This window comes from Leucoraja erinacea, chromosome 5 (assembly GCF_028641065.1).
Source record: "Leucoraja erinacea ecotype New England chromosome 5, Leri_hhj_1, whole genome shotgun sequence".
In the NCBI taxonomy this organism is placed as follows: Eukaryota; Metazoa; Chordata; class Chondrichthyes; order Rajiformes; family Rajidae; genus Leucoraja; species Leucoraja erinaceus.
Window position 1 is genome coordinate 92,645,319 of NC_073381.1, and position 24,476 is coordinate 92,669,794.

The 24,476-nt window shown below is 46.6% G+C and overlaps 1 protein-coding gene across 1 annotated transcript in view; it reads right to left on the reverse strand.

Moving 5' to 3' along the window:
• lin9 (lin-9 DREAM MuvB core complex component) overlaps nucleotides 1-24,476 on the reverse strand; it is a 74,047-nt gene that overhangs the window by 48,773 nt on the left and 798 nt on the right. The gene's annotated exons all lie outside the window — the stretch shown is intronic.

Genomic DNA, 24,476 nt, shown 5'->3' on the forward strand with positions numbered 1-24,476 from the left:
GGAGCGAAGGAAATAGGCAACGTTTCGGACCGAAACGTTGCCTATTTCCTTCGCTCCATAGATGCTGCTGCACCCGCTGAGTTTCTCCAGCACTTTTGTCTACCTTCGATTTTCCAGCATCTGCAGTTCCTTCTTTAACACCAGAGGACATGGGTTTAGAGGAACAATAATGGGCCAAACCTGGGCAGGTGGGACTAGTGTAAATGGGACATTAATCGATGTGGACAAGTTGGGCCTGTTTCCACACTATATGACTATGATTAAATTTTAACTCTCTCTACAGTTGAATATTTCTCACAGCATCTGCTACATTCGTTTGACAGATCAAATCCAGTCTGAAACGTTTGCCAAATAAAACACGAAGTTGCGTCCAAGACAACAACATTCACAAAGTTGGGAATGGACTTGAATCAGGTCAACAACCAATTTCTTCAACTGGGAGAACTGCCAAAAAAACGAAGCTTCGACATCGACCACATCAAAAGAAACCACATTTGCCACAAGTTACAGACCACATGGTGAAACTTAGGCAGAGCGGGGAACAGTAGAGTGTGCAAGAACAAAACTGAAAAATGCTGACATAAGCTGCCGAATCTGCAGCTGGAATCTTGTGCAGATCACAGAGTGCTGGAGTAATTCAGCGGGTGAGGCAGCATCTCTGGGGGACATGGATAGGCAACCTCCTCAGCCTGAAAAATGGTCTCAACCCAAAACATTGCCTATCCATGTCCTCCTCCGAGATTGAGGGGGGAATCTTATAGAAACTTACAAAATTCTTAAGGGGTTGGACAGGCTAGATGCAGGAAGATTGTTCCCGATGTTGGGGAAGTCCAGAACAAGGGGTCACAGTTCAAGGGTAAGGGGGAAATCTTTTAGGACCGAGTTGAGGAAAACATTTTTCACACAGAGAGAATGATGAATCTCTGGAATTCTCTGCCACAGAAGGTAGTTGAGGCCAGTTCATTGGCTATATTTAAGAGGGAGTTAGATGTGGCCCTTGTGGCTAAGGGGATCAGGGGGTATGGAGAGAAGGCAGGTACGGGATACGGAGTTGGATGATCAGCCATGATCATATTGAATGGCGGTGCAGGCTCGAAGGGCCGAATGGATTAGTCCTGCACCTAATTTCTATGTTTCTATGTTTCTACTCCAGAGCTTTGTGTTCTACGGAAAATGCATTTTTCCTCCAGGTTTGTGGAGAAACAGGGATTGGGATCGAACCAATAGAAGTAAATAACAGAACCAAATATAAGGGAAGATGACTTTGCTCCTGTCGGAGACAAAACAGGTAAATTGATTGATGAAAGATACAATACGGAAACAGGGCCTCCTTCAGCACACCAAGTCCACGCCAACTACCGATGACCCATTCACACAAGTTCTATGTTATATCCACTCCCTACACACTAGGTAAGACGCTACAAACCTGCACAATGACGTGAGAGGAAACCGGCGCACTTACAACAAACCCACACGGTCACACAGAGAGCGTGCAAACTTCACACGCACACATACACCGAGATCATGATCAAACCCAGATCTCTGGCTCTGTGAGGAAGCAGCTCTACCAGCTGCGCCACTGTGCCGCCCCTGGGGCTAGCTCAGGAAGGCACCTTGGTAGGCATGGACTATTTGCTCCGACAGGCCCGTTCCCATGCTGTGTACCTTTTACCCCCCCCAAATGACAGAACCACCAGCATCTTCCCACAAACTAAATGTTTCATCCTCACCGACCCACGCATGCTTTGATCGCCTCTAAACCTCCAACATGCACCTTTCATTTAAATCTAAATCATTACTACCTGCTTTCTATCGAATGTATCAATCTCCGGGCAACACCACAGGTCAAAGTCTTCGGTCACACAAACTCCTGTCAACTACACTCTTCAGTTTCCCACCTCAAAGCAAGTTTCATCGGAAACCTGCAGCGCTGTTAAACCCCACACACGATGTAAAGGAAGTGTTGGGGAAATTGTTACTAAATCACGCTTCTTGTGAAAGTGAAAATACCAGCTGCATCGGACAGCGACAACAACACACACGCACGAACACACACAACCTTGCACTCAACGTAATTCCCTTTATCATGAATCTGTATACGGTGGATGGCTCGACTGTAATCATGTATTGTCTTTCCGCTGACTAGTTAACACACAACAAAAGCTTTTCACTGTAACTCGGTACATGTGGCAATAAACTCAACAAACACACACACACAGTGGTACATTTTGACATCCTAATTTTGTTTTTTAACTACTCAGCAAATCAGCAAGTCGTGCCATATTCTTCACATACAATATTGTGAAACAAACACCGCCAGTGGGTGTCCCTAAGCAATGCATATCCAGCCAAGGGCCATTTACCATCTATATTCATAACTTTGAGATGGGGACACAGTGCATGGTACCACATTTGCTAATCATGTGAGAATAGTCAAAAGAGCATTCTGCAGAGAGGATATATGCACAAAGTTTGAGTGACTAGGCTAAAAAAATGGCAAATGAAGTTTAATATAGCAAAGTGCAAGGTCATACATTTGAGTAGGAGGAGTCAGAAGGCAGGTGATTATCTTAATGAAGAACGTGGGTGATTTTCCACAGGGATCTACTTAACCGGGACCAAACACTGACATGCGGGCACAGCAGGTAATTGAGACAAATGCAATTTATGAACCTTTTTTGGCTAGGGAATTGGAATATAAAAATAGAAGAACTGCTATAATTATTTATGGGCGCTGGTAAGACCGACCTGGAGTGCAGCGTGTGCTTCTGCCCCAAAATTCATCGCCTTTCACGCTGCTGGGATTTCGCAGAATTTTGCTCAGATTTTGTTTACAATCAGGGTGGCGGTACAGTGGTACAGTAGTACAGTAGGTAGAGCCACTCCCTCACAGCACCAGAGACCCAGGTTGGATTCTGACCTGGGGCGCTGTCTGTGCAGAGTCTGCATGTTGTCCCTGCACGAGCTCCGGCTTCCTCCCACATCCCAAAGACGTGCGGGTCTGCAGGTTAAATGGTCTCTGCGAATTGCCCCCTAGTGTGTAGGAAGTAGGGAGAGAACTAATGTCGTGGATGATTGTTGGTCGGGGTGGAGTTGGCGGGCCAAAGGGCCCGTTTCCCTGATGAATCTGCTGTTCTGGCAGCACAGTGGCAGTGGCAGAGCTGATGCCTCGCATCGCCAGAGACCTGGGTTCGATCCTGACTTCTGGCGTTTAGTTTAGAGACACAAGAGATCTCTGCATTTACAGCATCTCGTATGGAGATGTGCGAGGAAACTTGAGCACCTGCAGGAAACCCAGGGGCCACAGGGAGAAGAATCCACACAAACAGCACCCGAGGTCAGAATCGAATTCGGGTCTCTGTCTCGATGAAACAGCAGCTCTACTATGCCAAACTGAAACAATTGATAGGTAGACTGGAGAAGGGGTTGAGGAATACTTCATGGGCACTAAAAATAAAGGATTCATCACGGCACAGGGCGGCACAATGGCTCAGGGGTGGAGCTGCACTTACAGCACCAGGGACCTGGGTTCCATCCTGAATGTCTGTATGGAGTTTGCATGTCCTCTCTGTAATTGCGTGGGTTTCCTCTGGGTGCTCTGGTTTCTTCCCACATGCCAAAGACGTGCGGATTTGCCGGTTGCTTGGTCTCTTTAAATTGCCCCTAGTGTGTAGGGAGTGGATGAGAAAGTGGGATGACATCAAACTAGTATGAACAGGTGATTAATGGTCAGCATGGACTCGGTGGGCAATATCTCTACAACTGAAGGTTGTAATGCAAATGCAGTTCACTCATTTGGCTGCTCCACCTGCCCAAACTCCATCTTTTAGTAGGTGTTGACCAGTAAAAGATATTGTGATTATAACCACTAAGGTAGCTGCACATCTCCAGCAGAGATGAAACACACAAGCAGCAAAATCTGTGATACAATAGTACAGTCAATGTGCAATCATTTTTAAGTTTAGTGTAGAGATACATTGCGGAAACAGGCCCTTCTGCCCACAGAGTCCGCGCAGACTAGCAATCATCGCACACATGCTATCCTACACACACTAGGGACAATTTAATTTATACCAAGTCAAATAACCTACAAACCTGCATTTCTTTGGAGTGTGGGAAGAAACCGGAGCACCCAGAGAAAACCCATGTAGGTCACGGGGAGAACGTAAAATTCCATACAGACAGCGACCGGAGTCAAGGTTGAACCTGGGTCTCAGGCGCTATAAAGGCAGCAACTCTATCGCTGCGTCACTGTACCGCCCTAATTGTTTAGCGTGGATGTGGACAGATCACACCACAGGTTTTAAGTTAACTTTCCACAGCACATACAAGCCCAGGAGCATTATTCGTCCCACATAGGAGAAAATATTTCTGATGGGAAAAAGTTTCTCCTCGGGTATTCTCAATCCAGTGCCAACAGATTGTCGGAACAAGGAACTACAGATGTTGTTTTACAAAAAAAACACAAAATGCTGGAGTAACTCAGCAGGCCATGCAGGATCCCTGGAGAATATGGATTGGTGACGTTTGGGGCTGGGACACTTCTTCAGTCTGAATGTAACGTGGGGGGGGGGGAGGGAGAGGGAAGAAAGCTGGAAGAGAGGAGCGGCAGGACAAAGCATGGCAGGTATTAGGCGAACACAGGGGAGAAGAGTTTCTGATAGGCAGATGGTTGGACTAAGGCCAGAGAAGAAAAAGGTATGAGACAAAAGGATTGAAGAGTTGTGAATTGTGAAGTCAATCTCAGACATCACTGTGAGAATAAGGGATATGGTCAGAAACACAGAAGGCTGAGGGACCTGCTCCAACCAAACCAGTCCATTTGCCTCAACCCTGTACATATTCCAACTTCCCCATTTTCATCTCCATCCACAAGTTTCAAATTCTACCTCCACGTGAAGACTCCGATCACTTAATTAAATCAAACACAACTTCCCACATCCCAGGTTTAGACCTGCAAGTATGGAACACCATTTGTTAATCTTGCATACACCAATGAGTTCCCACCTTCCTGCTATTTTTCTCGTAGCTTCAACTCAGTCATTCGGTCCAAGCCTGTGGATGTTGGTTTTAAACTGAAAAGCATTCTAGAATCCAATCGGCAGCTTACTGCACTCAACTCTATTGCATCATTAGCTGTGCAAGCCACGGAGAAGTTCTGGGATCACCCTTTACCAGCTTGGTAAGTTATGCCCCTGTCCCACTTAGGAAACCTTAACGGAAACCTCTGGAGACTTTGCGCCCCGCCCAAGTTTTCCATGCGGTTCACCGAGGCGGAGATTGCAGGTAGTGGAAGCAGGTAGGGAGACTGACAAAAACCTCCGGGAACCGCACGGAAACCTTGGGTGGGGCACAAAGTCTCCAGAGGTTACTGTTCAGGTTTCCTAAGTGGGACAGGGGCATTACTGACACTCTTACATATCAAATAGGTGGCTGTGGGTGGAAGTCGAAGTTGACCCTCCCCTCCAGTGTTAAATTTGGGAGCACTATATTTTGAGAAGGGGAATAAAGCGGAGCATTGTAACAAATGAAGTTGTACAATGACTGGATCACTTCTGGTGACGAGGTAGATGCCAAAGTTGCCACGATGTTATTGGAAATGCAATATTACTGCTTCAATCAATGCTGACTACATGCAGACAGATGGGACAAGCCCAATATGCCAACTTGGTCAGTGTGGAGAAGATGGACCGAAGGGCCTGTTTCCGCACTGTACAGCTCCGCATCTCTCCGACTACATGGGTGCCACAGTGGCACAGCTGGTGGAAGCACTGCCTCACAGCGCCAGAGATGCGGGTTCGGTCCTGACCTCGGGTGCTGTCTGTGTGCGGAGTTTGTACATTTTCCCCATGACTGCGTGGGCTTCCTCTGGGCGCTCCGGTTTCATCTTTGCCAAAGATGACAACACCAAGGGAAGAGGAAATAATGCCTGCCATTCACCTCTTCTTTAAAATTAATTTCAGAACATGGGCATAGTTGACCAGGTTAGCATTTACTGCCATCCCTAATTGCCCTGGTAATACTCAGGTCTCCTTGCCCCACACATTTGACCTTAACCTGGCTCCGAAAAAATCTCAGACATGCATCATCAACAGAACGGCAGCACGGAAATGCAGACTCAATGATATACATGAATGCAGCAGATTATCCAAAAACAATGTTTCAGCAAACCTCCTTGTAACCGGTGAACCTTACTGCCACACGCTGGAGAACAACACAGTGACGCAGCCATTTCGACGACTTCAGGAATGGTCCAATTGAACGACTTGCAAGTTTGCTGATGACCCAAAACAAAGTTTGAGTGTGAAGAGTGATGAGGATACAAAGAGGCTTGGTTAGGACACAAACGGGCCAAGACAGTGGGCACAGTATGGCAAACGCAGTACAATATTGACAATGAATAATTATACACTTCAGTAATGAAAAGAGTGTTGTTTTTTTTTAAATATGGTGAGATGAGGTCAAATGGACCTGAATGTTCATGCACAAAAGGCGGTAAAAGTGTGCATGGAAATGCAACTGGTGGTTATGAAAGCAAACAGTATTTTAATAAATTCAGATTGAGATTATGGTTGTATACACTAGGGTGCAATAAAATTCCTTATTCACATCACATGAAGACTGCAGAGTAAACAGTATACAGATAGTAATGCCAAATGCAATGAGTGCAGAACAGCAGAATGGTGCGAGATTGCAGAGCAAAATCCAAGGAGTGCAAAATATCCCCACACGCTTGCACTACCCTACACGCCCCAGCGATCCCCACACACTTGCACTATCCTACACGTCCCATCGATCCCCACACACTTGCACTATCGTACACGCCCCAGCGATCCCCACACACTTGCACCATCGTACACGCCCCAGCGATCCCCACACACTTGCACTATCCTACACACACACTAGGGACAATTTACAATTATACCATCCTATTAACCTACAAACCCGTAGGACTTTGGAGTGCACTGTGGGAGGAAACTGGAGCACTCAGAGAAAACCCACGCAGGTCACGGGGAGAATGTACAAACTACGTACAGACAAACACCCACAGTCAGGTTCGAACCAGGGTCTTTTCAACCCACTTTTAGCCCACTTCTTGAGATCAAGTCTGGCGCTGCAGTAAAAGGACTCTTAAAAATAACGGAGTCAGGGGATATGGGGAGAAGGCAGGAACGGGGTACTGATTGGGGATGATCAGCCATGATCACATTGAATGGCGGTGCTGGCTCGAAGGGCCGAATGGCCTACTCCTGCACCTATTGTCTATTGTCTCTGGCGCTGTAAGTCAGCAACTCAACCACTGCGCCACCCATCTGAATATTAAAGGAATCGAGAGATATGGGGATAGGGCAATGAAATTGTGTTTGAGGTGGATGAGGATCCAAGATCTTGTTGAATCGCAGATCATACTCGAAGGACCAAATGGTGTCCTGCTAATGTCACGAGTGTTCATGTCACGATTTGTCAAATGAATGCAACATTCATTCTCGGTAAGATCCAGCGAACCCTATGCAGTCTGGTCTTTCATGTCCCTACCCACCCCGCACGGGTTAACACTGACTAAAAAAAAAAAAGAGCTTAATAGACCCGAAGTGAGGAGGAAGGTCGGTAGTGAATCGCAATAGTGCCAAATGAAATGGGAACAATGAAAACTGATCAGCTTTTTTCCCCAGTTACGAGTACCCATAGATCATTTCACCCGCACAGGTGAAACATTAACTGCTTTAGACTGGCCTGTGTAATATATTTGTTATCTACCTCTACTGATTAGTTATATTAAAGAATCAATAGCAATTAAATATCATAGAGTCAAAGAGCAATACAGCACGGAAACAAGCCCTTCTGCCCAACATGCATGCCAACCAAGGTATACGTTAGTATAAAACTAAAACAGAACCTGCCGTAAATACTCAGCAGGTCAGGCAGCATCCAAGGAAAGAGACCGCTGGTGGGAGACCGCTTTTCGGAGCTCCTGCAACGCAACTTCTCCCGCCCGTGTCACGGAGTTGGAACGACCCCGAGCCGGGCTGTACATCGCCTGGTGCGGCTTTAACGGTCGCGGAACATTCCAACGCCCGCCGGGGGCTCCCCGTTGAGACATTAAGATCTGGAACGGGGCCGTACATCGCCCGTCGCGGCCTCAACGGCCGTATGACTTACAATCGCCCACCTGGGGGCTTTAACATCGGGAGAAAAATGGAGAGCAGGGGGAGAGAAAAGACTTTGCCGTCCATCACAATGAGGAGGAGTTTCACGGTGATGGATGTTTGTGTGAATTGAATTGTTCGTGTGTCTTGTAGAAATTTGTTTTGTTTGTATGGCTGTAGAAACAGAGTTTTGTTTGAGCCTCATTGAGGTTCAAATGACCATGGATAAATATTGTATATTGTATTGTATGTAGAAATAATCCATATTTCAGGCAGAGTCTGGTGAGTATTTCTAGAATTTCCATTTTTGTTTTACATTTCTCTGCAGTTTTGTCAATGCCCACTTTTTGTAATCAGCGTATCTGAAGGAGATCAAGCCTGGCGCTGCAGTAACCAGTAGTGGGAAACTAGTTACCATTAATGAGAGTCTAAAATCAGAGGGAACAGCCTCAGAATATACAGACATAACTTTATGTCTCATTTATAATGGAGATGACGGGGAATTTCTTTAGCCAGAGGGCGGTGAATCCATGGAATTCATTGCCACAGAAGGCTACGGAATCCATTGAGTATTCTTAAAGTGGAAATCGATAGGTTGTTGATTAGCAAGGGTGTAAAAGGTTACGGGCAGGAAAATGGGGTTGAGGTGGAAAAATAGATCGGCCATGATTGAATGGCAGAGTAGACTCAATGGGCCGAATTGCCTAATTCTGCTCCCATGTCTTATGGTCCAACAACCACACCACCCTTGCCACACTCTCATCTTGCTGCTGCCATGGGGAAGGTGGTACGGAAGCCTAAAAACGTAACCTCAAGGTTCAAGAACCGCTTCTTCCCAACAACCATCAGCCTCTTGAACACTACAGGACAGTCTCAACCATTAGCTTCTATGGATTGTCCTTGGTTGCTCTGGGACTTTGTTTCTTTGCACGAGTATTGTTATTAATTTCGTGATTTTTTAACATATATTATTTGTGCAATTTGCATTGGCCTGTAAAGCTGCTGCAAGTTAGAATTCCATTGGTCTGTTGTCGTTACATGACAATTACACACTAATTGGCTTGAACTATTAATCCTGATATTTATGCTACTTCATGAACCCAAAATACACTCAATTTTCCGTGGTTTTCCACCCCCATCTAAAATACAGATTTAGGAACTCAAGAGTGTTTAATTATCAGGTGTACCAACAACAGAACAACTAAATTCTTACTTGTAACAGCATGACAAGTCTGTAGACACAGTATACATTAATAACATTCAACAAACAAAAAAAATCAATTAATAATAGTATTAATCACATAAATTAATACTAATGCAAAAAAAAGTCCTTAGTGCAACCTAATGTCTACAGTGCAGTTTAGTTTGTGTTTTATAGTGCAATCAGAGTTTGATTGTGGCACAAGAGACTACAGATAAAGGGCCTCAACTTGAAACTTCAACTGCCCATTCCCCTGCACAGATGCCACCAGGCCCACTGAGTTCCTCCAGCAGTGGCGCAGCAGCTAGAGCCGCTGCCTCACAGTGCTAGAGACCCGGGTTCGATCCTGACCTCGGGTGCTGTCTGCGTGGAGTTTGCACGTTCTCGCTGTGACTGCGTGGGTTTCCTCCCACATACCAGAGACATGTGGGTTTGTAGGTTAATTGGCCCTCTGTAAATTGTCCCTGGAGTGTAGGGAAGCAGGAAACATAGAACTACTGTATGGTCAATCGATAGTCAGTGGAGATCCGGCAGACCCAAGGACCTGTTGCCAGGCTGTATCTTCCAATCAATCAGTTTGCATCTTCCTTTGAGCCTTATAAAAACCTAGTTTAAGCATCATGAAGCCATGAATTGTCCATAACACCCCTGGGTCTCTGCTCCCTCTTGCTTCAAGCCTCTCTCTCACTTCAAAGCCATAACCTAGGCTGACACCTCTGTGTTACTGAGCAAGTGCTACACTGGAGGAACCAAAGCTCTCTCTCCCAGAGAAAGCTTGGCAAAGCAAGTTGTTACACTCCGATGGGTGTTTAATTGGCTGCAAAGCTCTATTCTGAGAAAACAAAATGATTATATAACTGAATACTGCTCAGCAAGATTAGATCCCTACAAGGCACAAGCAAAAGTGGTCCAGCCATGACAAACATGACAAAAGTGGTCCAGCCATGACATTGGATCACAGGAATGGTGGTATATTGTTGCCTTAAAAAAAATCCAAAAAGAACAAAGGATGGGGAAAAAATGTTGAATTGTGCAAAGGCAGACCAAGGCATTGATAAGGGAAAATAGAATATGAGATTATGCTGGCATACTTCAAATTCTTGGGTGTGCATATCTCTGAAGATCTGTCCTAGACCCAGCCAATTAATGCATTCATAAAGAAAGCCCATCAACACCTCTACTTCCTTAGATATTTGAGGAGATTCATAATGTCAACAAATATTCTCTTGAACTTCTACAGGTGCACAGGGTATATATAATTGCATAATTGACTGGTTGCATCACGGCCTGGTTCGGCAACTTGAATGCCAAGCAACAAAGACGACTGCAAAATGTGACGAGCACTGCCCAGTTCATCACAAGTACTGACCTCCCACCGTCAAAGAGATCTACAGGAGTCACTGCTGCAAAGGCAGCCAGCATCATCAGAGCACCCGACGCCACCCTGAAGTTGGATGTTACAGCTTGCAGGCTCCTATATTTTCGTCCCGATGCCAGGAGTGAAATGAGTGGCACACAATAATTTCACTCCTGCCATCGGGAAGAAGATATAGATGCCTGAAATTTCAGATACAGCTTCTTCTCTATAACCATTGGGCTATTAAACACGACAACCTCCAAATAAGCTCCGAACTACATAGACACACACATATATATTTATATATAGATATACACACACACACAACTCAGCAGGACAGGCACATGAGATGCTGCCTCTCCCGCTGAGTTACTCTTGCATTTTGTGTCCATCTTCACATACATATATACGCACACTCATTTTTTAAAAATATCACATGTACACATCTAGAACTTGTTTTTGCTATTTATTATTGGTGTCTTCAGAGTACTATGTTTTCTTATCCGTTTCAGGTCTTGACAAACAAAACACTCTCCACATTGTCCAGGACATTGTGAAGAGAGCAAGATCTGGCTCAGCCCCTGGCCCGAGCGGAGTTCCGTACAGGGTCTACAAGAACTGCCCCTTGTTACTGAAAAGGCTGTGGAAGATTCTGACAGGGGGAGAGGGAAAGTGACGCAGCCGTGGCAATTCGCTGAAGGAGTCTGGATCCCAAAGGAAGAAGATTTCAAGAAGATCAATCAGTTCACGATCATCTCTTTGTTAAGCGTTGAAGGCAAGATCTTCTTCAGCATTGTGGTGAGGCGGCTGACCTACTTCCTCTCCAGCAATACAATACAATACAATACAATACAATTTATTTGTCACTTGAACCTCATAGAGGCTCAAGTGAAATGTTGTTTCTGCAGTCATACATACAAGAAAAAAAGACCCAAGACACAACACAATTTACACAGACATCCATCACAGCGCATCTCCACCTCGCTGTGATGGAAGGCAAAAAAAAACCTATCTCTCCCCTGCACTTCCCTCTCCCCCCGATGTCAGAGTCAAAGTCAGAGCCCCCGGCGGGCGATAACAATTGTCCCGCGGCCATTAACGCCGCGCCGGGTGATGCAAGGCCGCGCTCCGGGTCTTGTTGTTGGAGCCCCGGGCGGGCGCTGGCAAAGTCCCGCAGCCGTTGAAGCCACGCCGGGCGATGATGTAAGGCCCCGCTCCAGGTCATCCTCGACCCCGCTACTCGGGCGGGAGAAGTCGCCATTGCGGAAGCCCCGAAAATCGGTCTCCCAGCAGGGACCCGCGGGCTCCCGGTGTCACTGTCCACCAGGCCTGCGGTTGGAGCCTCCGAATCTCCGAGGGTCGGGTCGCAGCAGCGCGCCACCACCGCTCCTCCCGCTCCGGACTCGGCCAGCTCCGTGATGGTGAGTAGCTCCGCAGCTCCGTGACTGGAGCCCCAGGACGTTCCTGCTGGAGGCCGCTCCACGGTGCAGCCCCAACGACAACGGAGACCCGACAGGGAAAGGTCGGGTTCTCCGTGCAGGGGAAAAATTTTAAAAGTTTCACCCCCACACACACACACACACACACATACCCCATCAAAAAAATAAAAACTACATTAAAACGGGACAAAAAATAACAAAAAGACAGACGGACTGCAGAGGCCGCTGCGACGCGAGTGGCTGCATCAACAGCTCAGTGCAAAAGGGAGGCTTATCTGGGTGTCTAGAGCACACGGGAGTGGTGACCCAGCTCATCAGAGAAGCCAGGGAGAACAAGGGAGACCTGTCAGTGCTCTGGCTTGACCTGGCCAACACCTACGGCTCCATCCCGCACAAGCTGATCCAGACAGTCATGGCCAAGCATCATGTGCCGAGCCAAGTGGCAGATCTCATCCTGGACTATTACAACCAGTTCAGCATGAGTGTCTCATCAGGGTCAATAACATCAGACTGGAGGTTGGGATCATCACGGGCTGTACCATCTCTGTGATCCTTGTTGCCTTGGCGATGAACATGATCGTCAAGTCTGCTGAGCCAGTGTACTGGGGCCCTCGGACCAAGTCAGCAGTGCGCCAACCACCTATCAGAGCCTTCATGGACGACCTGACTGTCACCACTCAGTCAGTGCCAGGAGGCAGGTGGATCCTGCAGGGGTTGGATAAACTGATTGGATGGGCAAGGATGAGGTTTAAGCCAGGAAAATCAAGGTCACTGGTGCTGAAGAAGGGCAAAGTCATGGACAGGTTCCGCTTCAGCATCGAAGGGACACCAATCCCAACTGTCTCCGAAAGGCCAGTGAAGTCTTGGCAAGGTGTTTAACAGCACCCTGAAGGATACAGCATCAGTCCAGGCAACCTGTCAGGAGCTGGAGAGCTGGTTGAGAGCAGTGGACCGGTCGGGGCTTCCCAGCAAGTTAAAGGCATGGATTTACCAGCATGGTATCCTGCCAAGGGTACTCTGGCCACTGCTTGTCTACAAAGTCTCAATATCCATCGTAGAGAGATTGGAGAGGAAAGTCAGCAGCTTTCTCAGGAGGTGGCTGGGACTGCCCAGGAGCCTTCGCATCATCACCCTTTACGGAAATAACACCAAGCTCCAGCTGCCCCTGAAGTCCCTGGAGGAGGAGTTTAAGGTGACTCGGGTGAAAACTGGGAGGAAGTGGAGAGCCGGTGAAGCTGTGCTACAAGCAGAGTGCCGGATACGCCACAAAGTCCTGGTGGGAGCAGTGACTCGGGGAAGAGCTGGCCTCGGAATCTTCCCAACTCCCCAGTTTGACAAGGCCAAGGGGAAGGAGAGGCGCAGGCTGGCCCAGGAGGAAGTGAGGGCAGCGATGGAGGAGGATAGGTCTACCAGAGTGGCTGGCTTGAGGCAGCAAGAGGCCTGGACAAGGTGGGAACAGGCCATGGACCGAAAGGTCACATGGACTGAGCTCTGGCAGGCTGAACCACAGCGTGTCAAGTTCCTGGTCCAGGCAGTGTATGATGTCCTGCCCAGCCCATCGAACCTCTTCATCTGGGGCAAAGCGGAATCTCCGGATTGCCCGCAATGCTCAGGCAAGGGGACGTTGGAACACATCCTGAGCTACTGCCCAAAGGCTCTTGAGCAGGGCCGGTACACCTGGCGTCATGACCAGGTTCTTAAACCCATTGCAGAAGCCATCAGCATGGGAATCAGCAGCTGCAGACGAGCACACTCCACCACCCAGATGATCATCTTCGTGAGGGATGGAGTGCAGCTGCCAAGAACCACAGCAGCCAGGAATCCGTCAGGAATCCTGGCGACTGCCCAGGGCTGGCAGCTTTCTTTAGACCTGGTGAAACAGTTGAAGTTCCCACAGCACATTGCCACGACCACCGAGGCCAGATATCCTCCTGGTCTCAGAGGCGACCAAAAACATCATCTTCGTGGAACTGACAGTGCCATGGGAGGACCGTCTGGAGGAGGCCCACGAGAGGAAGGTGACCAAGTATGAAGACTGCCGCAAGCAGGGCTGAAAGGCAAGGTGTATGCCCATCGAGGTTGGTTGCAGAGGTTTTGCAGGGCAATCACTCTACAAAGCCTTAAGTGCACTGGGCCTCAATGGAATGGAGAGGAGGTCCATGGGGAGGAGCGAATGCCACCTGAACAAGTCGTGGTCTGATCAACCACGGCTGGGTCGCCTGGGCGAGGGTGGCTGATGTTGAAAGACCCAAAACACCCAATGACACCAGGTTACATCACTGATGATGCGTTCAGGAGCATCAAGAGATGCATTTTTATCAATCAATGCTATTTTTTCAAAAAAACTTGCCAAAATACCAATAGATAACGCACATGAGAAGCTCCACAAGAAGCAGCTAAAACCAAAGACTCATTGCTACCGTCAGGAAGATGGAACGACAACCGTGACCTCCAGGTTCAAGAACAGCCTCTTATCAGCAACCACAAGGCAATTGAACTGTACTCTGTATCTTCCTTTGCTCCACGTAGTATGCTTGAGGTTGACTTCATTATATTTATGCGCAGAATTATCTAACCTGTGTGGATAGTATGCAAACAAAGCTTTACACTGTACCTCGGTACAGGTGACGATAATACAGTTAAACCTCTTGAACCACCCCTAACCACAACCTCATCCTAGCAACAAATTACTTTGGACTACTAAGGTTGTACTATGTACTCCAGCTTTGCCATAAAACCACACAGCCAAGAAACGCATCATTCGGCCAACTCGTCCACGCCGACCAAGGTGGCCCAGAAATGCTAGCTCATTAAAAGTATTCCCACTCTTTCGATCTTCCTCCATAACCCTACAAATATTTGTGGTTTAAACCAAAATTCTCCATCTACAGTGCTTCTAGGCACAGCTTTTCCACTATACGGGGTTGCACTGGGTCATAGGGCTTGACGCACGGAACCGCTCAATCCATCTGGAGGACATCTGTAACTTCCGGTATATGTTATTAATGCAAGAAACGCGTACTTTCCTACCTGTTAAAAAAACGCCAAAATGTTGAATTTCTGCGCTGTAAAAAATTGTGGGTAAGTCGGGGTAAGCGTGAGAGACATGTATCCAACTTCAGAATTCCAAACGTGAAGTGAAATGAAGGTAAAGAGAAGCGAGAGCTGAAGGGACAACAGCAGCTAAAGTGCTTGGTGAACATTGGCTGTGCAGATATCGCAATTGGAAAATATTGGGAATTATCATGTTTGCTCACTGCATTTCATCAACATTATGGCATGATTTGTGTTTTTCTTGATTCCTTTGGTATCTAAAAAGTCTCAGAAGTGATAAATCTGGCTGCAAATTTTGCTTCAGAGGCGTTTTCTGTTTGTATGTAAAAACCCACTTGAGAACCACGGGCGATTTAAAAATTTTACAGCCAGATCTATCACTTCTGAAACGTTTTAGATGCCAAAGGAATCAAGAAAAAACAAAATAATGCCTTAGTTAATGAAATGCAGTGAGCAAACGGCCAATGTTCGTCAAGCACTCTGGCTGTTGTTGTTCCTTCAGCTCACGCTTCTATTTCTCCTCACTTTTGGAATTCTGAAGTAGGCTAAATGTCTCTCACGCTTATCCCGATTTCCATAATTATTTACAGCGTAAAAATGGACCATTTCGGCGGGTTTTAACAGGCCCGCTACACTGGAAACAATGGTAAGTGCCTACCTGCAGTTCATCGCGTGTACTCCACTTGGAGTAGCGTAGCAACAGTACGGGTCATGGGTCGTGACCCGACTGCCGTGAAACCCCCCTATAATCCACTGTTTAAAAGGTATTCTCATCTCAGTGCTTGTGCTTTTTGCCAGTTGCTTTTGATCCATCCTCTTGTAACTAACCTTACTGCTGTCAAAAGTCCCCTATCTACACTCAATATATTCCCTGTGCTTGAACCAATCACCAACATTTCCCAAAGAGACAACGAATGGACTGCAGATGCTAGAATCTCGAGCAAAAAAAACTTCCTGGAAGAAGTCAGAAGAAGGGTGCGAACCTCAAAACCTCAGTCCATTCCCTCCACAGTTGCTGAATTCCACCAGTCCTTTATTTTTAACTAGCGCTTCCCAGTAAACCAAACAATTGTACAGAGAGGTGAAAACATGTTTTTTGTAAATACAAGAGGAGAGAAAAGGGAAAAGGGCACTTTGAAAATTGTGGCCTTAATGAATTTGTCTTCTCATATGCGAGGCAAAAGCTTGAGCTAGTCGTAATTTTGAATCGAACAAGAGATGAGAGGCAATTGGTTGGGCAGTCACGGGTGGCGCAGCGGTAGAGTTGCTGCCTTACAGCGAATGCATCGCCGGGGACCCGGGTTCCTTCCCGACTACGGGTGCTGTCTGTGTGGAGTTTGTACGTTCTCCCCATGACCTGCGTGGGTTTTCTCCGAAATCTTCGATTTCCCCCCCACACTCCAAAGACGTACAGGTTTGTAGGTTAATTGGCTTGGTAAGTGTAAAAATTATCCCTAGTGGGTGTAGGATAGTGTTAAAGTGCGGGGATCGCTGGTCGGCGCGGACCCGGTGGGCCGAAGGGCCTATTTCCGCGCTGTATCTCGAAACTAAACTAAATAAACACACCTGGTACTCTATGTCACTTTGAAGACAGCTTCTATTTATATCACCAACAGATGCACTCAGGGAATAGCCTACCAGATAAGAAAATTACCACCTTCTCCTCTGCCTATCCTAGAATTAACACGTCATCAAGATACTAAACTCCAGAGCAAATCATAGCTAGTTTTAAGCCATAAATAAAACTAATGCCCAATTTAAAAAATACTTTGAGTGAAAGACAAGTCACTTATTTTGCCACAGATCAGCAAAGCACATTTGTTTGAGGGGCAACTTTTTCCACACATACCTGTGGTGGGTATATGAAGCGAGCTGCAACTCGTGGTTGGGGCAAGTAATATAACAATGTATTAAAGACTCTTGGACAGGTACATGGACAGGAAAGGTTTAGAGGGATACGGGTCAAACACGGGCAAACGGGGAATCTTGGTCGGCACGGACAAGTTGGACCGAAGGGCGTGTTTCGTGACACTCTCTCTCAGCATTTACCCTCATCTTACTCCAAATCCAAGGCCAACACGCACCAGATGACTGCCCGGCGTTCTCAGCTGTGCAGCGTATCAGTTTCATAGACAAAGACCAATGTCTACAATGGGGTAGAGTTGAACAGGTCCAGTATGGTCCTTCGTTTAAGAAGAAACTGCAGATGCCGGAAAAATCGAAGGTAGACAAAAATGCTGGAGAAACTCAGCGGGTGAAGCAGCATCTATGGAGCGAAGGAATAGGTGACATTTCGGGTCGAGACCCTTATTCAGACAGTCTTTAGACGTCACCCATTCCTTCTCTCCAGGGATGCTGCCTCACCCGCTGAGTTACTCCAGCATTTTGTGTCTGGCCATGTCATTTCTCTCTATAGATGCTATTTGACCCAAGTCTGACGCCATTACAGGAAGGACATGGAGGCTTTGGAGAGGGTGCAGAAGTGGTTACCAGAATGGTGCCTGGATCACAGGGTAAGCTACACGGAGAGGTTGGACAGAATTGGATTGTTTTCTCCGGATTGCCACCATGATGGGCATGGATACTGTGGGCCGAAGGGCCTGACTTGCGCTGCACTGTTCTATGTTCTGAACGTGTCGATGCCAAGTGTTCATAGCAGCTCTTATCTTTAAATGCTTCCAAGATAGTCACATAATGTGGAAATTCCAAATCCACACTTCGAGCAGCTGTGATTTGGGGTGAGTGGGAAAGAAGAAAATACAAACCACTTATTTATCCCAGGACAGCGAGCCCAAGAGCTCAGTCAACTCCTTTGTAAAGTGATGAATGAACCCAAGATTACAACTATCAAAGTTTCCAAAGCACTCCGAAATCCAGGGGATAGCTGCTGCATTGAACCGTCTGCTGCTATTTTATACAAGAGCAAATGACAGGAATAATATTTAGTTTAGTTTTGTTTAGAGATACAGCACAGAAACAGGCCCTTCGGCCCACGCCAACCAGCGATCCCCGCATATTAATGCTACCCTACACACACTAGGGACAATTTTTATATTTAAACCCCTGTCCCATGGTACGAGTTCATTCCAAGAGCTCTCCCGAATTTGCCCTGATTCGAACTCGGAGATTTACGGTAATAGCCACTCGTCGGTACTCGGGGCTCTCGTGAACATTTTTCAACATGTTGAAAAATCTTCACGAGTCTTCCCGTGCTTACCTGCCGTTAGCGAGTCTTCCCGAGAACCTTCAGTTAGCGTTACAAGCTGCTAAGAGACGTCTCCGAGCTCCGGCGTACCTGCTACGTTCATTCTCCGTGCTTACCCCGAGTTTGATTTTTTTTTTTAACTCGGAAGTGCTCTTGCAATGAACTCGTACAGTGGGACAGGACTATTACTAAGCCAATTAACCTAAAAACCTGTACGTCTTTGGAGTGTGGGAGGAAACCGAAGATCTCGGAGAAAACCCACGCAGATCACGGGGAGAACGTACGAACTCCGTACAGACAGCACCCGTAGTCGGGATCGAACCCGGGTCTCCGGCGCTGCATTCGCTGTAAGACAGCAACTTTACCGCTGCACCACCGTGACCGACCTTTAATTTAAAGAACGTTAAATCAATACCTGGGCCTTCCGACAAAAGATGTAATATGGTGGGAGGGATTTGCTGAAATCACCAAATTGCTTTCCTATATTCACCTGGTTTCAAAGTCAAGCATGTTGAGTGCTAAACAGATTTCTGCACCACGATAACAAGGATGTCAGCTTCACCCAGCGAGAAATCTAATCCAAGCCAGAATTAGAAGTGGGTATTCTGCCCGCACTGCCATCCAATGAAGAATCCGGGCAAATATTTAACACCAGATACAAGGATCTGCAGATGCTGGTTTACAAAAAAGAGACTGGAGAACGTGGATAGGTGATGTTTCAGGACGAGGCACTTTGGCAGTGGTTCAGGCAGCATCTCTGGAGAACGTGGAGAGTTAATGTTTCGGGCTGAAGTGCCTCGATCGGAAACACTACCTGGCCATGTTCTCCAGTGATACGGCCTGGTTCGGTGAGTTACTCCAGCACTTTGCATCTTTTTTTTATAAACCAGAATCTGCTGTTCCGTGTGTCTCTCCATCTTTAGAAAACAGCTTGGCGACATTTGTATTGGGAGCTTCACCCTCCAGGTCCACGTCAACCATCAATCCCCTGTTCACACTGGTTGTATTATCCCACATTCTCGTCCACTCCCTCCACACACGGTGCAATTTACAAAAGGCCAATTAACTTACAAACCCGCACGTCTTTGGGATGCGAGTGGAAACCGAAGCACCTGGAGGAAACCCACGCGGTCACAGAGAGAACGTGCAAATTCCACACAGACAGCATCCGAGATCAGGATCGTACCCAGGTCACTATTGCAGTGAGGCAGCAGCTCTATCAGCTGTGCCACCCTTATTAGTGCCACTTTTCCCCCACTTACCTCCATAGTCTTTTAATTCCTTTAAAAGCCAAAAGTCTCATAAGATCATGTGATAGGAGTAGAATTAGGACATTCGGCCCATCAAGTATACTCTGCCATTCAATCATGGCTGATCTATCTCTCCCTCCCAACCCCATTCTCCTGCCTTCTCCCCATAACCCCCGACATCCGTACTAATCAAGAATCTATCTATCGCTGCCATAAATATATCCACTGACGTGGCCTCCACAGCCTTCTGTGGCAAAGAATCCCACAGATTCACCACCCTTTGTCTCCTGTGCAAACAGGAATGTCCTGAGATCCTACAATCACTTCACCAGCCCATAAGACCACAGCCAATCTGCAACGTATACACAATTGTGTGCCCACCTATCTCTGCATCCTCTCTCATGAACATGCTCAGTGATTGTGCCTCCATCGGCCTTGGTCAGCAATTCCAAGGATTCTCCACCCTCCTGAGAAAGGTTCTTCAGTCTAAAAGCAATTTGCTTGAATACAACTTTCTCTCAATGATCAGTCTGAAGAAAGGTCCTGACCCGAAACATCATCTATCCATGTCCTCCAGAGATGCTGCCTGACCCCGCAGAGTTACTCCAGCAGTGTGTGTCTTTTGCTGAAGATTCCAGCATCTGCAGTTCCTTGTGTCTGCCAATAATCAAACTTATCAATTTTGCTATCTAGACACCCAAAATACTTCAACTAGCTGAATAGCATCTATCGGTAGCACCACCAGCAGCAGAAGATGACAGACCAGATAGTGCGGATAAACCCGAAGATTACAGACATTTGAATGAAGTTCCTAAGTTCATAGCTTCTAGGAGCAGAATTAGGCCATTCAGCCATCATGTATACTCCGCCATTCAATCATGGCTGATCTATCTTTCCTTCTCAACCCCGTACTCCTGCCTTCACCCCATAACACCCTTACTAAGCAAGAATCTGTCAATCTCTGCATAAAAATATCCATTGACTTGGCTTCCATATAACCATATAACAATTACAGCACGGAAACAGGCCATCTCGACCCTTCTAGTCCGTGCCGAACACGTATTCTCCCCTAGTCCCATAAACCTGCGCTCACACCATAACCCTCCATTCCTTTCCCGTCCATATAACTATCCAATTTATTTTTAAATGATAAAAACAAACCTGCCTCCACCACCTTCACTGGAAGCTCATTCCACACAGCCACCACTCTCCGAGTAAAGAAATTCCCCCTCATGTTACCCCTAAATTTCTGTCCCTTAATTCTCAAGTCACGTCCCCTTGTTTGAATCTTCCATACTCTCAGTGGGAAAAGCTTATCCACGTCAACTCTGTCTATCCCTCTCATCATTTTAAAGACCTCTATCAAGTCCCCCCTTAACCTTCTGCGCTCCAAAGAATAAAGCCCTAACTTGTTCAACCTTTCTCTGTAACTTAGTTGCTGAAACCCAGGCAACATTCTAGTAAATCTCCTCTGTACTCTCTCTATTTTGTTGACATCCTTCCTATAATTAGGCGACCAAAATTGTACACCATACTCCAGAATTGGCCTCACCAATGCCTTGTACAATTTTAACATTACATCCCAACTTCTATACTCAATGCTCTGATTTATAAAGGCCAGCACACCAAAAGCTTTTCTTTACCACCCTATCTACACGAGATTCCACTTTCAGGGAACTGTGCACAGTTATTCCCAGATCCCTCTGTTCACCTGCATTCTTCAATTCCCTACCATTTACCATGTACGTCCTATTTGTCCTGCCAAGATGTAGCACCTCACACTTATCAGCATTAAACTCCATCTGCCATCTTTCAGCCCACTCTTCCCTGAAAGTTTCCATATTGCAGGCGGATTGGATGGGTTATAAGAAATAAAGAGCGAGGGGAAAGATTTCAAAAGGCGCCAGAAAGGTGCAACTTTTCACATAGAAGATGTGATATATGAACATAGAAGAGCAGATCCCACAATGTCCGTGTCGAACATGATGCCAAGTTAAACTAATCCCCTCTGCCTGCACGTAATCTATATCCCTCTATTCCCTGCGTATCCATGTGCCAAGTTAAAAGCCTCGTAAACATCACGATAGTATCTGCCTCCACCACCACTCCCAGCAGCGCGTTCCAGGCACCCATCACTCTCTGTGTAAAAAACCTTGCCCCGCACATCTTTAAACTTTCCCCCTCTCAACATAAAGGTATGCCCTCCTGTTTATGTCATTCCCACACTAGGAAAAAGACTGACTTAATTATATGTATGTCTCTCTGAATTTTATAAACCTATCAGATCTCCCCAGAGCCTCTGGCGTACCAGGGAAAACAATTCAAATTTGTCAGCTTCTCCTTATTGCTAATATCCTTCAATGCAGGCATTATTCTTAGAAAGAAGATAGACATGAAATGCTGGAGTAGCTCAGCGGGTCAGGCAGCATCACTGGAGAAAAGGAATAGGTGACGTCTTGGGTCAAGACCCTTCTTCAAACATTCCTTTTCTCCAGAGATGCTGCCTGACCCACTGAGTCACTCCAGCATTTTGTGCCTATCTTCGGTGTAGACCTATATGCAGTTCCTTCTGATACATTTTTCTCATAAACCTCTTCCACACCCTCTCCAAATGAAACAAGCTCCCAGACAAAGTGGTTGAGGCAGGTACGATAACATTTAACAGAATGGTGGACAGGTACTCGGATAAGGTACATTGGGGGAGGGTCATAATAGAATGCAGATGCTGGAATCATGAGCAAAGCACAAAATGATGGAGTAACTCAATGCGTCAGGCAACATCTGTGGATGGAATGGATACACTTTTCAGGACAGAAGAAATGGTCCCAACACAAAACATCAGCTGTCCATTCCCGATACAGTTGCTACCTGATCTGCCGAGTTCTTCCAGCACTTTGTTTATTGCACAAGATTTCAGTATCTTGCATCTTCCTTTAAGATTTAGAAAGATATTGGGTAAAAGAGACCAGCTTGGATTGGTCATCTCAATCGGCATGGACGAGTCAGGCTGAAGTGCCCATTTCCATGCTGTATAACTCTGTTGTGGTACCAGAGAATGAGACTATTCATCACACCTGCGTGATCTCCTCAAACAGAACTCTCCTGCTCCCCCCCCCTTCCCCCTCACTGCATAACCCTAAAAAGCTTTCAGGTCCTTGTCCAATTCATGTAAATACAGGTACCACAGTGAAGAGTTTCTATGACAGGTTACATTTCATAGGGGCATTTAGTCAATTGAATGCTAAGATTATATTTCAAGGCTGTGATGGGATCATAGCTACACTGAGACTTCAATTTACTTTCAAGGCAAATACCTGGGAAACGTTGCACATGCTTGTGATGCACACTCCACATCATTGCCGCAACTCAGAATATTAAATGAGGAAAGCATCTAAATACAAAACTGGTGGAAGCTCTATCCCAAGGAGCTAACTTTCATCCAGTGCTTTCCAACAGTGTGGAAACATTACTCCTCTCCCTCCCACGAAAACCAACTTATGGGAGGAGAGCACCAACTTTCAAACAAGTCTTCAGCTTCTCAAAATCAAAAATCTTATTTCCAAACTGTCAACATAAAAACTACGGTTAGACACAAATTGCTGGAGTAACTCAGAAGGACAGGCAGCATCTCTGGAGAGAGCGAATGTGACATTTTGGGTCGAGACCCTCCTTCATACTGAGAGTCAGTGGAGATATGGAATATATCTAGTCTCCCTCTCCCCTGATTCTCAGTCTAAAGAAGGCTCTTGACCTGAAACGTCACCCATTCCTTGTCTCCAGAGATGCTACCTGTCCTGCATTCTAGCATTTACTGTCCATCTTCGGTTTAAACCAGCATCTGCCGTTGCTGCCTAAGTATAAAAACTATAACTCACTCTCAGTGCTGCCCTTTTCAGAGAACAAAAGAATAATATTAAAAATAATCACAAGGGTAATGTTAAGACACTCACAGGCCCACCAACTTCACAGCCAACATAATCTCAAGAGACACAACTTTAAAAACAACAACCTTGAGGCCTCCGGAGTAGAGAAATAAAACGGTTAGCCTCGGATGCTTCCACCCATACAAGGATTTTGGGCCAGATGTAAACAGCAAAGGATCAGGCTGACCAAGGTTAACAACGTATTCGGATGGTAATAAAAGGGTAAAATCACAGCACTGATAGCCGATTTACGGCCACAAACAAACCTGTCATCGCCTACAGAAGTAAATCGCAGATTTAGATTTTATGCAGTGGAGGGAACGGGTTAGAAGCAATTCCCTTTGCTACCAGTCCCTCCTATCTAATGTCTAAATGCTATCCTGAACCAATGCCTATTATTACACGCCCCACACTGCAAACCAGCATCACTCCTCTCATCTGACCTCCCCCTACCTCATCATCCTCCTACTTCCACCACCAACCCCTAAGTTCCCCCAGCCTATCTCCCCACTTACTTCTCAGCCCCCATTTCATCCCACCTTTCCCTGCCTCTCTTCCCCCCACCCCGTTTACCCTCTCCTCCCAACTTGTCTCCACACTCCCACCTCCCAACCCATCTCATGTAGGAAGGAACTGCAGATGCCGTTTTTAACCAAAGATAGACACAAAATGCTGGAGTAACTCAGTGGATCAGACGCATCTCTGGAGAAAAGGATAGATGACTTTTCCTTGTCAAGCCTGAAGAAGTCTCGACCCGAAACATCACCAATCCCTTTTCTCCAGGGATGCTGCCTGACCCACTGAGTTTCTCCAGCTTTTAGTGTCTTAATTCCCAACCTATCTCCCCCCCACTTGCCTCTCTCCTCCCCAACCGCTTCGATGCCCCAATCTTGTCTCCCC